Source organism: Bubalus bubalis, chromosome 6, assembly GCF_019923935.1.
Source record: "Bubalus bubalis isolate 160015118507 breed Murrah chromosome 6, NDDB_SH_1, whole genome shotgun sequence".
Lineage (NCBI taxonomy): Eukaryota > Metazoa > Chordata > Mammalia > Artiodactyla > Bovidae > Bubalus > Bubalus bubalis.
In genome coordinates, this window is record NC_059162.1 from 54205790 (window position 1) to 54219599 (window position 13810).

The following is a 13810-nucleotide window of genomic DNA, read 5'->3' on the forward strand; positions in this document are numbered from 1 at the left end:
AAGATACTAGAAGTAGTATCACTCAGTGTTACTCTGGTTGAGAAAGGGTAGGTGAGCATCAAGGCATAAGAAAAAATATGTACAAATATATGAAAACAACAGAGATTGCATGCGTATATGCTGTAACTCAATGGGAGGTGGGAGGCATCACTTAAGACATGAGGATGGAAAGCTAGAGAAAAAGCTGTGATGGAGGTTTTGTTCAGTACAGTTCAGTCACTCAGCTGTGTCCGACTCTTTGAGACCCCATGAACTGCAGCACGCCAGGCCTCTCTGTAAATCACCAACTCCTGGAGCCTACCCAAACTCATGTTCATTGAGTCAGTGATGCCATCCAACCATCTCATCCTCTGTTGTCCCCTTCTCCTCCCGCCTTCAATCTTTCCCAGCATCAGGGTCTTTTCAAATGAGTCAGCTCTTCATATCAGGTGGCCAAAGTATTGGAGTTTCAGCTTCAACATCAGTCCTTCCAATGAATACCCAGGAGCGATCTCCTTTAGGATGGACTGGTTGGATCTCCTTGCAGTCCAAGAGACTCTCAAGAGTCTTCTCCAACACCACAGTTCAAAAGCATCAATTCTTCAGCGCTCAGATTTCTTTATAGACTACCTCTCACATGCATACATGAATACTGGAAAAACCATAGCCTTGGGTAGATGGACCTTTGTTGGCAAAGTAATGTCTCTGCTTTTTAATATGCTGTCTATGTTGGTCATAACTTTCCTTCCAAGGAGTAAGCATCTTTTAATTTCATGGCTGCAGTCACCAGCTGCAGTGATTTTGGAGACCCAAAAATAAAGTCTGCTACTGTTTCCACTCTTTTTCCATCTATTTGCCATGGAGTGATGGGACCAGATGCCATGATCTTAGTTTTCTGAATGCTGAGCTTTAAGCCAACTTTTTCACTCTCCCCTTTTACTTTCATCAAGAGGCTCTTTAGTTCTTCTTCACTTTCTGCCATAAGGGTGGTGTCATCTGCATATCTGAGGTTATTGATATTTCTCCCAGCAATCTTGATTCCAGCTTGTGCTTCATCCAGCCCAGCATTTTTCATGATGTACTCTGCATATAAGTTAAGTAAGCAGGGTGACAATATACAGCCTTGACGTATTTCTTTTCCTATTTGGAGCCAGCCTGTTGCTCCATGTCCTGTTCTAACTGTTGCTTCCTGACCTGCATATAAGTTTCTCAAGAGGCAGGTCAAATGATCTGGTATTCACATCTCTTGAAGAAGTTTCTACTGTTTATTGTGATCCACACAGTCAAAGACTATGGCATAGCCAATAAAGCAGAAATAGATGTTTTTCTGGAACTCTCTTGCTGTTTTGATGATCCAGCGGATGTTGGCAATTTGATCTCTGGTTCCTCTGCCTTTCTAAAACCAGCTTGAACATCAGGAAGTTCACAGTTCACGTATTGCTGAAGCCTGGCTTGCAGAATTTTGAGCATTACATTACTAGCGTGGGAGATGAGTGCAATAGTGTGGTAGTTTTGAGCATTCTTTGGCATTGCCTTTCTTTGGGATTGAAATGAAAACTGAGCTTTTCCAGTCCTGGGGCCATTGCTGAGTTTTCCAAATTTGCTGACATATTGAGTGCAGCACTTTCACACCATCCTCTTTTAGAACTTGAAATAGCTTAACTGGAATTCCATCACCTCCACTAGCTTTATTTGTAGTGATGCTTCCCAAGGCCCACTTGACTTCACATTCCAGGCTGTCTGGCTCTAGGTGAGTGATCACATCATTGTGATTATCTGCATCATGAAGACCTTTTTTGTACAGTTATTCTGTGTATTCTTGCCATCTCTTCTTAATATCTTCTGCTTCTATTTGGTCCCTACCATTTCTGTCCTTTATTGAGCCCATCTTTGAATGAAAAATTCCCGTGGTATTTCTAATTTTCTTGAAGAGATCTCTAGTCTTTCCCATTCTATTGTTTTCCTCTATTTCTTTGCATTGATCGCTGAGGAAGGTTTTCTTTTCTCTCCTTGCTATTCTTTGGAACTCTGCATTCAAATGGGTATATCTTTCCTTTTCTCCTTTGCTTTTCACTTCTCTTCTTTTCACAGCTATTTGTAAGACCTCCTCAGACAGCCATTTTTCTTTTTTGCATTTCTTTTTCTGAATGTTAGGTCCATGAATCAAGGCAAATTGGAAGTGGTCAAACAGGAGATGGCAAGAGTGAACTTCGACATTCTAGGAATCAGCGAACTAAAATGGACTGGAATGGTTATCTCAGATGACCATTATATCTATTACTGTGGGCAGGAATCCCTTAGAAGAAATGGAGTACCCATCATAGTCAACAGAAGAGTCCAAAATGCAGTACTTGGATGCAATCTAAAAAAATGACAGAATGATCTCTGTTAGTCTGTGAGGCTAACCATTCAGTATCATGGTAATCCAAGTCTATGCCCCGACCAGTAATGCTGAAGAAGCTGAAGTTGAATGGTTCTATAAGACCTACAAGACCTTTTAGAACTAACCACAAAAAGATGTCCTTTTCATTATAGAGGACTGGAATGCAAAAGTAGGAAGTCAGGAAACTCCTGGAGTAACAGGCAAATTTGGCCTTGGAGTACAGAATGAAGCAGGGCAAAGGCTAATAGAGTTTTGCCAAGAAAACTCACTGGTCATAGCAAACACCCTCTTCCAACAACACAAGAGAAGACTCTACACAAGGACATCACCAGCTGGTCAACACTGAAATCAGATTGATTGTATTCTTTGCAGTCAAAGATGGAGAAGCTCTATACAACCTGCAAAAACAAGACCTGGAGTGAATTGTGGCTCAGATCATGAACTCCTTATTATCAAATTCAGACTTAAAAGGAAGAAAGTAGGGAAAACCACTAAACCATTCAGGTATGACCTAAATTGAATCCCTTATGATTATACTGTGGAAATGAGAAATAGATTTAAGGGATTAGATCTGATAGAGTGCCTGATGAACTATGGACAGAGGTTCGTGACATTGTACAGGAGACATGGATCAAGACCATCCCCAAGATAAAGAAATGCAAAAAAGCAAAATGGCTGTCTGAGGAGGCCTTATAAATAGCTGTGAAAAGAAGAGAAGCAAAAAACAAAGGAGGGTTTGTAGGTCCCACCAAAGAGCTTGGAATGTATATTATGGCCAGGGAAATAAAGATACAAATGTGGACCAAGTCCTTGCTGAGCCACCTGCAGAACCACTGGGACCCATCAGCAAAGTGCTTAAACACAGGCCCTGTGATGTCCTGCCAGGGCTGTTCCAGAAGGGATTCTGTTTTCAGGACAAAGTTTTCCTCCATGCTTCTCTAGTCCTACAACACTTGGGCTGGTGTATCATTATCTGCACCTTCATCTACACATCTTGTCTTCACAGATGAGCACTAGCACCTCAAACCATCCAAAGGAGCCCAGAGAGAGAGCATAGTCTGGAAATTCAGTCAAAACCAACTGTATTTCACTCTAGTTCCATGATGTGATTTCTCAGGACACAAGGCTGACTCATCAATATGAGCAGTCACAGTTTCTCTGAAGATTCTTGTAGTGGAGACCAATTCTGCTCCTATTATGAAAATCCAGACCCCAATCATTTATTCTGCACATCTTGAGTGCCCTTCTGTGCCAGGACCCCACAATGTATTTAGTTGTCCCGTTTCCTTAGTTAGTGTCAATCTGTTAATGGTTGCTTGGTGCTACAGACAGAATATTTTTCTCCCTCCAAAATCCATATGTTAAAATCTAATCCCTAAAGTATTTGGAGGTGAGACTTTTGGGATCTGATTAAGACATGAGGACATAGCCTTCATGAGTGGGATTAGTGCCCTTATATAAGAGGGCCCAGAGAGCTCCCCCACAACTTCCTCATGTCAGGACACGATGAGAAGGCACCATTTATGAACCAGGAAGCAACTCTCACCAGACACCCAATTTCTGGCAACTTGATCTTGGACTTCACAGACTCCAGAATTGCGAGGAGCAAATGTTTGTTGTTTGTGAGTGATGGGGAAGAAGAAGAAACAAAGCAAGATCTTTGGGTGCTGTTTTGCAGAAAATTTTCACTTTCATCCCACATTCAAGGATTTATTAACAAAATAAGACACTTGTTATATACAAATAAATAATACCAATATTTATTAGAGAATTATGTAGCTTACTTTCAATATGTGTGTGTGTGCTAAGTCACTTCAGTCGTGTCCGACTCTGAGACCCCATGGACTGTAGCTGCCAGGCTCTTCTGTCCATGGGATACTTCAGGCATGAATACTGGAATAAAAAGTTGTTTTGTAAAAACTTGGAATGTTGTTAAGTCTTGGGCTTCATTGGCCAGACACCCTCTAGAGGCTCAACAATCTCAAGACTTGTCCTCTATCTTATATGGGGACTCAAGGCTTGTACTCACAGCAGGCAGTCAGGGTACTCACAATCAGGGCAGTATCCAGGCAGCTTAGAAGCAAGGTCAAGGCCTGCTCTGTTTTCTCTCTGAAGCCTAAACAAGGCTATCTATTTAATTTTCCTAACAGATACAAAGTTTACAAGGTCAGATTTGGCATTTTAATTTCCTTAGCAAGAGTCTAGATCTTTCATGTGCGTGCATTCTCAGTCACTTCAGTCCTGTCCAACTCTTTGTGACCCTATGGACTGTAGCCCACCAGGCTCCTCTGTCCATGGGATTCTCCAGGCAAGAACACTGGAGTGGGTAGCCATTCCCTTCTCCAGGGGATATTCCTGACCCAGTCAGGTCTCTGTCTCCTACATCTCCTGCATTGCAGGTAGACTTTTTTTTTAAACTGCTGAGCCACCAAGAAGCCCTCTAGATCTTTCTTACCTGAAATATTTTTGTTCCTTGTTTCCTCAGGTGACTGAGGTCTCCCAGCGTTCCCTGCAGCCACAGAAAACAATAGAGGAATCCATCCTGCAGATAGACAAAGCTCTCCCCAATGGAGAGAAGGCCCTAGCAGGTATAGGGGCAGGGCTCAGGTCACAGCAATTGAGTAGGTTCCTGCAGTGCCTTCTGACATATTTGAGTGGGATATCTTCCTATAACAGGAACATCATCTCTTTCTATAAAAGACACTCTGCCTTATCTGAAAATAACAAGTGAGGTTATAGTTGGCTGTCCAGCCAGACAGGCCTTGCCTGTCTGATACATGCTTTTGATGGTGTGTACATTGAGTGGATTCAGAAATTTTGCAGCTATTCTTAACTTTATTTCTCTGGTCTCAGGACAGCAAAGCATAGGCCTAACTGTTGCTTTCTTCATAAAACCTTCATGGGTAGTAGACTGGGCCAAGGAAGCAGTTAAGAAGGATTGGGAGCTGCTAAGTCAGAAACTATGAAAGAAGCAGCAACAGATGATGGCTCAAGAGTGAACCTTTGGTAGATGAACCTAGATTCTCTTGTACAGAGTGAAGAAAGTTAGAAAGTAAAAAAAAAAAAAAGAAAAAAAAAAAGTTATATATTAATGCATATATCTGGAATCTAGAAAAATGGTACTGCTGAACCTATTGGCAGGGCAGCAATAGAGACCCAGACGTGGAGAACAGACTTGTGGACTCGGCAGGGGAAGGCGTGCATACCAAATTGCTTCAGTCATGGCCAACTCTGTGCAACCCTAAGAACTGCAGCCTGCCAGGCTCCGCTGTCCATGGGATTCTCCAGGCAAGAATACTGGAGTGGGTTGCCATGCCCTCCTCCAGGGGATCTTCCTGACCCAGGGATTGAACCCATGTATCTTATGTCTACCTGCACTGGCAGGTCGGTTCTTTACCTCTAATGCCACATGGGAAGCCAGGGTGGGACAAATTAAGAGAATAGCATTGAAACATACACAATACCATATGTAAAATAAATAGGCAGTGGGAATTTGCTGTATGACATAGGGAGCTCAAACCCACTGCTCTCTGACAACCTAAAGGGGCAGGATAGAGTGAGAGGAAGGTTCAAGAGTGAGGGGACATATGTATACATTTGGCTGATTCATGCTGATGTATGGCAGAAACCAACACAACATTGTAAAACACTTATCTTCCATTTAAAAATAAATACATTAAAAAAATTAAAAAAAGATGGAAACTTTAAGGAAAATAGACCCTGACTCAAGGCTGAGAGAATGGGAAAGAATGCCGAAGCACAAACTGAAAGTAAGTCTAGATCAGACCTGGGCAATGCTTGATGAATAATGCCAAGGCATTTCATGAAGTACTGACACCAAATTGTAAGTGAAGTCATGATCTCAGAGAAAAACACAAATGGCTTATGATTCACCAACTGCCTCAAATCTGTCTGGATTCTGCTGAAGCCCTTAAATTTACAAGAGAGTCAACCATCTTCTGTTATGTTAGACTTTAGAGTATACATGTAACATCTCCCAGGGAGCTGGATTTCTGTGTATGTTGATTATAGAATTGCTGTGTATGTTGATTATAGGACACAAGGATTATATCATTGTGTCCTAAATGAATAGAGCCTTAGCTCTAATTTTCTTGGTACAACTATCAAAGAGACCTGAAATAGATACATCTAGACTTATAAGTATCAAGCTTGGTCAATATGGAACACAGGATGTGGACATTTCTGAAAACTTGCTGCATTTATAAACACTGAGGAAAACGCTTTCTTTAGTTTAATCTGGGCTTCCCTGGTGACTCAGACAGTAAAGAATCTGCCTGCAAAGCAGGAGACCTACCTGGGTTTGATCCTGAGGTCAGGAAGAGTCCCTGGAGAAGGGAATGGCTGAGTTCAGTTCAGTTCAGTCGCTCAGTCGTGTCCAACTCTTTGCGACCCCATGAATTGCAGCATGCCAGGCCTCCCTGTCCATCACCAACTCCCGGAGTTCACTCAAACTCACGTCCATCGAGTCAGTGATGCCATCCAGCCATCTCATCCTCTGTCGTCCCCTTCTCCTCCTGCCCCCAAACCCTCCCAGCATCAGAGTCTTTTCCAATAAGTCAACTCTTCGCATGAGGTGGCCAAAGTATTGGAGTTTCAGCTTCAGCATCAGTCCTTCCAAAGGACACCCAGGATTGATCTCCTTTAGAATGGACTGGTTGGATCTCCTTGCAGTCGAAGGGACTCTCAAGAGTCTTCTCCAACGCCACAGCTCAAAAGCATCGATTCTTCAGTGCTCAGCTTTCTTCACAGTTCAACCCACACATCCATGCATGACCACTGGAAAAACCATAGCCTTGACTAGATGGAGCTTTGTTGGCAAAGTAATGTCTCTGCTTTTGAATATGCTATCTAGGTTGGTCATAACTTTTCTTCCAAGGAATAGCGTCTTTTAATTTCATGAAGAAGATGCTAGGCAATCTTATCTGGAGTTAAATTATTAAATATAAAGAAATATTGTATCGATTAAATGAAGCTCTATTAACCTCCAATCATTTAGGAAATCATTTTTAAAATTCTTACTTTATCACTATTTACTCATGTCACTCGTTGTGACTTTATTTTTGGAGCCCCAAAAAATAAAGTCTGACACTATTCCACTGTTTCCCCATCTATTTGCCATGAAGTGATGGGACCAGATGCCATGATCTTAGTTTTCTGAATGTTGAGCTTTACCCACTCCTATATTCTTGCCTAGAGAATTTCATGAACAGAGGAGCCTGGCAGGCTACAGTCTGTCATGTCACGAAGAGTCGGACATAACTGAGTGACTAACACACTTCACTTTGTTAGCCAGTGTTCTATACAGGGTTAACAGTTCCCATTATTTGTTAGGTGCTACCTCAATGGAACTGAGAATTAGGATCACTTTCCCTCCACACCAAAACCAATGCATCACCCATGGAGAGGGCACATCAGTTGACTCTTAACACTATGTTTTCCAGATTGGATCTTGGGAAGATGGATAAGGTGGTTTTTTGTTTTTTAACCTCAACCCATTTACAAATCACTGTATTTTTCTCTAGGGATGTCAGTGAGTCTGTGAAGGGCCCCCTGACAGGAAGAATGATCAGGAGTCTCAAGCGTTACCCAGCAGTAACCATCAGTGATGTTAGACAAGGCTATTCTTACCTCTTGTTAGGGTAGATGTGTGTAAGGGATCACCATGGGCAGAACCAGCTTGGAGAAGGGGACCAGAGAACTGGCTGGAGCCTGTCATAAAGTGGCATGCAAACCAACCCTGACTTTGTAAACTTATAAATATGTAACTCTAACATGTCAATACCCAGGTCTTACTCAAGTCTTCTTTTCTCCCTAAATAGCTATCCTACAAGTTAAAAGCCTTTGTTACCAAGTTTTCCCTTTAAATCTCATGTTTCCAGGTACACTGAAACTAAATAAAGGGTGTATGGTTTGGTAATACAACTTTCATTCCAACTTGCAAGCAACAGTGCATTTATTATGCTGACTCAACCTGACAGTTTTATTGCCTTACATTTGTGTAAATCTGAATTCTGACTTTTTTATCCTGAGTACTTTCATGCCCAGAAATAGCCAATGTGTTTTTATTTTAGGTGTTTGTTCCTACAGTTAAGTCATGGTGGCTATTATAATCCTGTTTTAGAATTTGACAAACCTATATGAATCTTATTCCCAAAAGGCCATTATTTTTGTGCTCATATTTTTATCAGCTGAACAATCACAGCAAATTTCCAAATTGAAACTGCTTCAAAAGTGTGGGAAGGACTGGTCCTTCTGCAACTTTGTTTTATTTCACCAAGCTTTGTACTGCAGGATGTTAAAACCAAGGAAAGAGCTCTGCCAAAACCTTAATCTTGGAATTCAAGCCTCTAGAATTGTGAGAAAAAAAAAATTTCTGTTATTTACACCAAAAAAGAAAAATGTGACTATTGTCTCTGTACATCTTTCACTAGGTCCCAAGGCAAATAATATCAGGTGACAAATAGACAAACTTTATAGAAGAAGATGCTAGGCAATCTTATCTGGAGTTAAATTATTGAATATAAAGAAATATTATATCAATTAAATTAAACTCTATTAACCTCCAATCATTTAGGAAATAATTTTTAAAATTCTTACTTTATCACTATTTACTCTTGTGTCACTCGCTGTGACTCAAACAGAATATAATTTTAAATGATATTTCTTCTCATGTAATAACAAAACATGGAAGCTGACCCCATGGGTAGTCCATGGAATTCTCCAGGCCAGACTACTGGAGTGGGTAGCCTTACCCTTCTCCAGGGGATCTTCCCAACCCAGGGATCAAATCCAGGTCTCCTACATTGCAGGCAGATTCTTTACCAGCTAAGCCACCAGGGAAGCCCAAGAACACTGGAATGGGTAGCCTATCCCTTCTCTAGTGGATCTTTCTGACCCAGGAATCGAACTGGGGTCTCCTCCATTGCAGGTGGATTCCTTATTAGCTGAGCTACCAGGGAAACCTGAAAGAAAGATTACAAATTTGTTTTTTCCTTCTTTTTATGAATAATTATAATAATCTGGCTTTGTAGTCAAACAGAAAAAAAATAGTTTTAGATTCTTCATCTCTTGACTTGCATCCTTGTACTATCATGAACAAAAAGAAAAAAGACACAGAGAGAAGCTCCTAGTTAAATTAGCTTAGAAAGAATTCTCTTTATTCAGATTTGCATCACGTGCCTAGCTCTCCTAAATTAATTTCTGTGGCTCAAGAAATCCTGGACTACTATAATTCACTCATTTGAGTTCACTGCTTGAAGTTGTGAGTTCAATTTCAGGATGTTAGAATCATTCTCTGCTCTTGTTGCCTACCTTTTCTTCTAAATATTGTATGATTCTATTATACAAGTAAGACAAAGGAAAAGTTGTCAGACACTATATTTTTCCAGCTGCTTCACAGTTACATCTGAACACATAATTAACTTTGAACGTGGAATAGTAGCAGAAGCACAGGTGAGTCACTGTGGGATGGAGCCATATACGCTGAGCCTATACTCTGCCAGTCCGTGTTTCCCTTCCTATTGTCTGGATCACAGACTTGGCAGTAGTCAAATTCTAACCTTGCAAATAAACAAAACGTCTTAGTGGGTGCAGAACATTAAACAGGAAGAAAACTGAATCCCTGAAGGACCCTGTTGAAAATGCTTTCACATAAGCCTTGAGTGTTAGAACGGTATCAGTCATGCCTTCCGGCCCATAGCAACAGCCTCCTAGTTGAGCTCTATCTCCAGTTTTCACTTGACTCTCTCCTCCTTCCATAAGAGAGATGGTTGTCAAGCACAGCTCTGGGCAAGCCTAGTATAATCTTGAATATCCTACCTATCTGTGAAATAAAGCCCATGACTCTAAAGCCCTGAAATTAAGCCCAAGTTCCCAACTGATCTTCCAAACTCTTTCTCCATGACCTGTACACTGACTACAGTGGATTCTAGCTGACCTTTAAAAGTCACTCACGCCTCTGTATATTTACTTATTCCCCTCTTACTCTTTTGGATTATAGCCCCAATAAAATGTATCCCCATGCATTGCAGGAAAACCATAGCACTTTCCAACTTTAATAATAACAACAACAAAAAAAGAGTATATTTTAACACTTCAAATTAAGAAGGACAGGAGGTAAACTCATATTAAGAGACAAATTTTCCTTGAAAAATGTGACTGGTTGCATCTCATCACACATCAAAGGGAATGGGTATATTTAACTTTTTAAATTATGGATTTGTCCCCTGATATTTTTTCCATGTAATAGCTTTCTTGATTCATCTGTCATTTAAAGAATTTGTTTTTGCAGTATTACAAAAAGTAAATCTCTAACATCTAAGTGTTAGTACTTAGTTCTTAGTATGGTATTATCAAAGAACCAACTTTTAATGTCTTATCATCCACTCAGAATATTCTGGGCAAAGTGGCTGATGAACCAAAGTGCACAAAGATTCCATGACACAGTTCCTACCTGTATCCATCCAGAAGGCTACACATGTAGTTAAAGAGTAATTGGATCATGCATTCTATTTCACTAGTTCAATACAGAGAAGTGCTTTACATTCCTATATGTTTAGTTTCTCCAGAATTATTGTTCACACTAACATTCAACAATTATTAGAAGTATCCTAATAGAAGAAAAACTGAAAGCTGAGAGAAAATGTTTGATGATTTGACAGATTTGAAAATTTTATTGTTGGTTAGGATTGCTTTACACATTTAAGTAAATATTCACTTTTGGATTTTTATTTTTTTATTATTTTTAAAAATTAAAAAATTGAAGTTTAGTTGAGTTACAATGTGTTAATTTCTGTTGTACAGTGATGTAATTCAGTTTGAATTTTTGCATCAGTGAAAGTAAACTCATAAAATATACAAGTCCTAAAAATCTGTATTCATCCCAGTGAAAAATGGAAGAATGAGCCTCTAAATGTTAGTGATTATTTTGAAAGATAAATCATAAGTTTTATAAATATACACACTCAGACCTTTTAGTGGGGCACCTTTGGACAAGAGAGCTCCTCTGACATGGGCTCCAGGAGGACCTGAATGACTGTCTAAAGTTACCCCAGCTTAAGCAGAGGGCTGGAAGCAGTGTGGGAACATGTGTCTTTTGCATAGCACTGTCTCAGAATAAAGGAGTAACCATCCTCTTTGTTCTCTGTCTCTTGAGGTCATGAAATGTCCCACTCATTGAGATGTAAAAATACAAAGGAGAGCCTCCTTCAGATGCAGAACTCTAGTCATACCTGGGAGATCCTCAGACACCCTCGCTATTTTTTCCTCTCTTCCTGTCAACACATAAACAAGAACTATCTTTTTATTCCAGTTAAATAAATTAAACCTGGATGCATGTCTTTCTCTAGACACAATGCAGGTCTTTCCCTTCCATGTGGAGACAAACTACATTCTTTATCTCTTTTCCTTTCTTTCCCAGTCACTCCTCCATCCAGTCTATCTCCTCTTCCCACCATTTCACTAAACCTGTCTCATCAAGGTTGAGGATCAGCTTCATCTTGACTCCTCAAAATACTCTATATGTAACTGAATGCACAACAGTCTTTATCCCAGTTTCTGATAATTTTATTCATTGCTTATTTTTCTTCAGAGCATTTACTATCATCTTCACTTTCACTTTTCACTTTCATGCATTGGAGAAGGAAATGGCAACCCACTCCAGTGTTCTTGCCTGGAGAATCCCAGGGACGGGGGAGCCTGATGGGCTGCCGTCTATGGGGTCTCACAGAGTCGGACACGACTGAAGCGACTTAGCAGCATCAGCAGCAGCAACACATATATGGACTTTAACTATCTTTGTTTTGTAATCACCTGCCTGACCCTAGACTAGAGCTGCATGGGGCAGGGATTTTATCCACTTTATTCACTTCTGTACACTGAGGACTTAGAACAATGTCCAGTACATGGTAAGTATTCCACAAAAATGAGACATAACCTTGTCTCAGAACTCCTAGAGCCATCACCTGCATGTCCCATCCTGCCTCTGCTCACCCCCAAAATGTTAGTGTTCTCAAGCCTCCACCATACGTCCTTTGCTTTCTCATTCTTTCATTTTATGCATCACATGTGCGTGCATGCATTCTAAGTTGCTTCAGTTGTGTCCAACTCTGTGTGACCCTGCAGACTGTGTAGCCTGCCGGGCTCCACTGTCCATGAGATTCTTCCAGCAAGAATACTGGAGTGGGTTGCCATGCCCCTCTCCAAGGGATCTTTCTGACCCAGGGATCGAACTCTTGTCTCCTGCATTGGGAATCAGGTTGTTTACCACATAGGAAACCCTTATGCACCACAGGGACATCACTAAAACATAAACAATTCTGTTGTCTAACAAATCCTGCCTATTTGTCTGGGCATTCATGGCCTCATTATGGGTTCTGAAATGAGGTTTCAAGACAGTCTTCACTGGAAACCTGTTTCAGAACTGGACTCAGGTGATGACTCGGTGTTCACCATCCTATGATGACAGCTTCTCCATTTCATTGGCCTCCTCTTAACATGGACGCAAATAAGGAAAAGGAAATGCTGCATGATGGCAAATAGGAATATAGATTTCTCATCTCAGTCTTCTCATAAATTCTGCTTATGAATGCCTGCTTGATCTTCTAGAGGCAGATAAAAATTATAGGTTAATAGAGGTTACATTAATTCTGCAATTATGGAGTTTAGTTTATGTAATGGTATAGCTTATAATCTGGTATAGAAACTCATGCTACAAAACTAGAAAGGGAGTTACTTTTGTTTAGCTTTAATTTTCTTATTTTTAAATGATTAACAAAGAAACCACTATTAGGTTTTGAATGCAGTTATTCTTTTCTATAATGAAGTTTAACTAATAAAAATGCATTTGGTTTACTCCTTTCTTGCAGTGCAGTGTGGGAACTACAGGGTGAATTTACATAAATACTCCACTTAATATGCTTGAGTCTCATGTGGTCCCCTATGAAGCTGCAGTTTGAGTAAAAAACTACTACTTATCAGCACTTGCCTAACTGTGGAAGGAGGTATTCTCCATGCTGATGGGAAACGAAGGGAAGATTCAATGGAAAAAAAGGTTCTAAGGCAATCAGAACAAGCAGGTTTATTAATGTATATTCAGTGGCATTAGCTGCTTTCCTGCTTTTCTCTCATCATGTAATATTTTGAAACACTGTATAATCTTTTTCACAATGCTAACATATGCGATGTAATCCCTATATTCCTTACAAATGCAAGGAACATAAAGCAGATGTGAAAAACTTTGATGAATATTTCTATTATATAAAGCAAGAGTCTGCAAATTATGGCTTCAGAGTGCCAGCTGCATTTTAAAACAATGGTTTCTTGGAAAACAGGCATACCATCCATTTGTGTATCATCTGTGGTTGCTTTATGGCAGAATTGAGGACATACTCATGAATAGTTACTATCCCAGATTTTACAAAAACATTA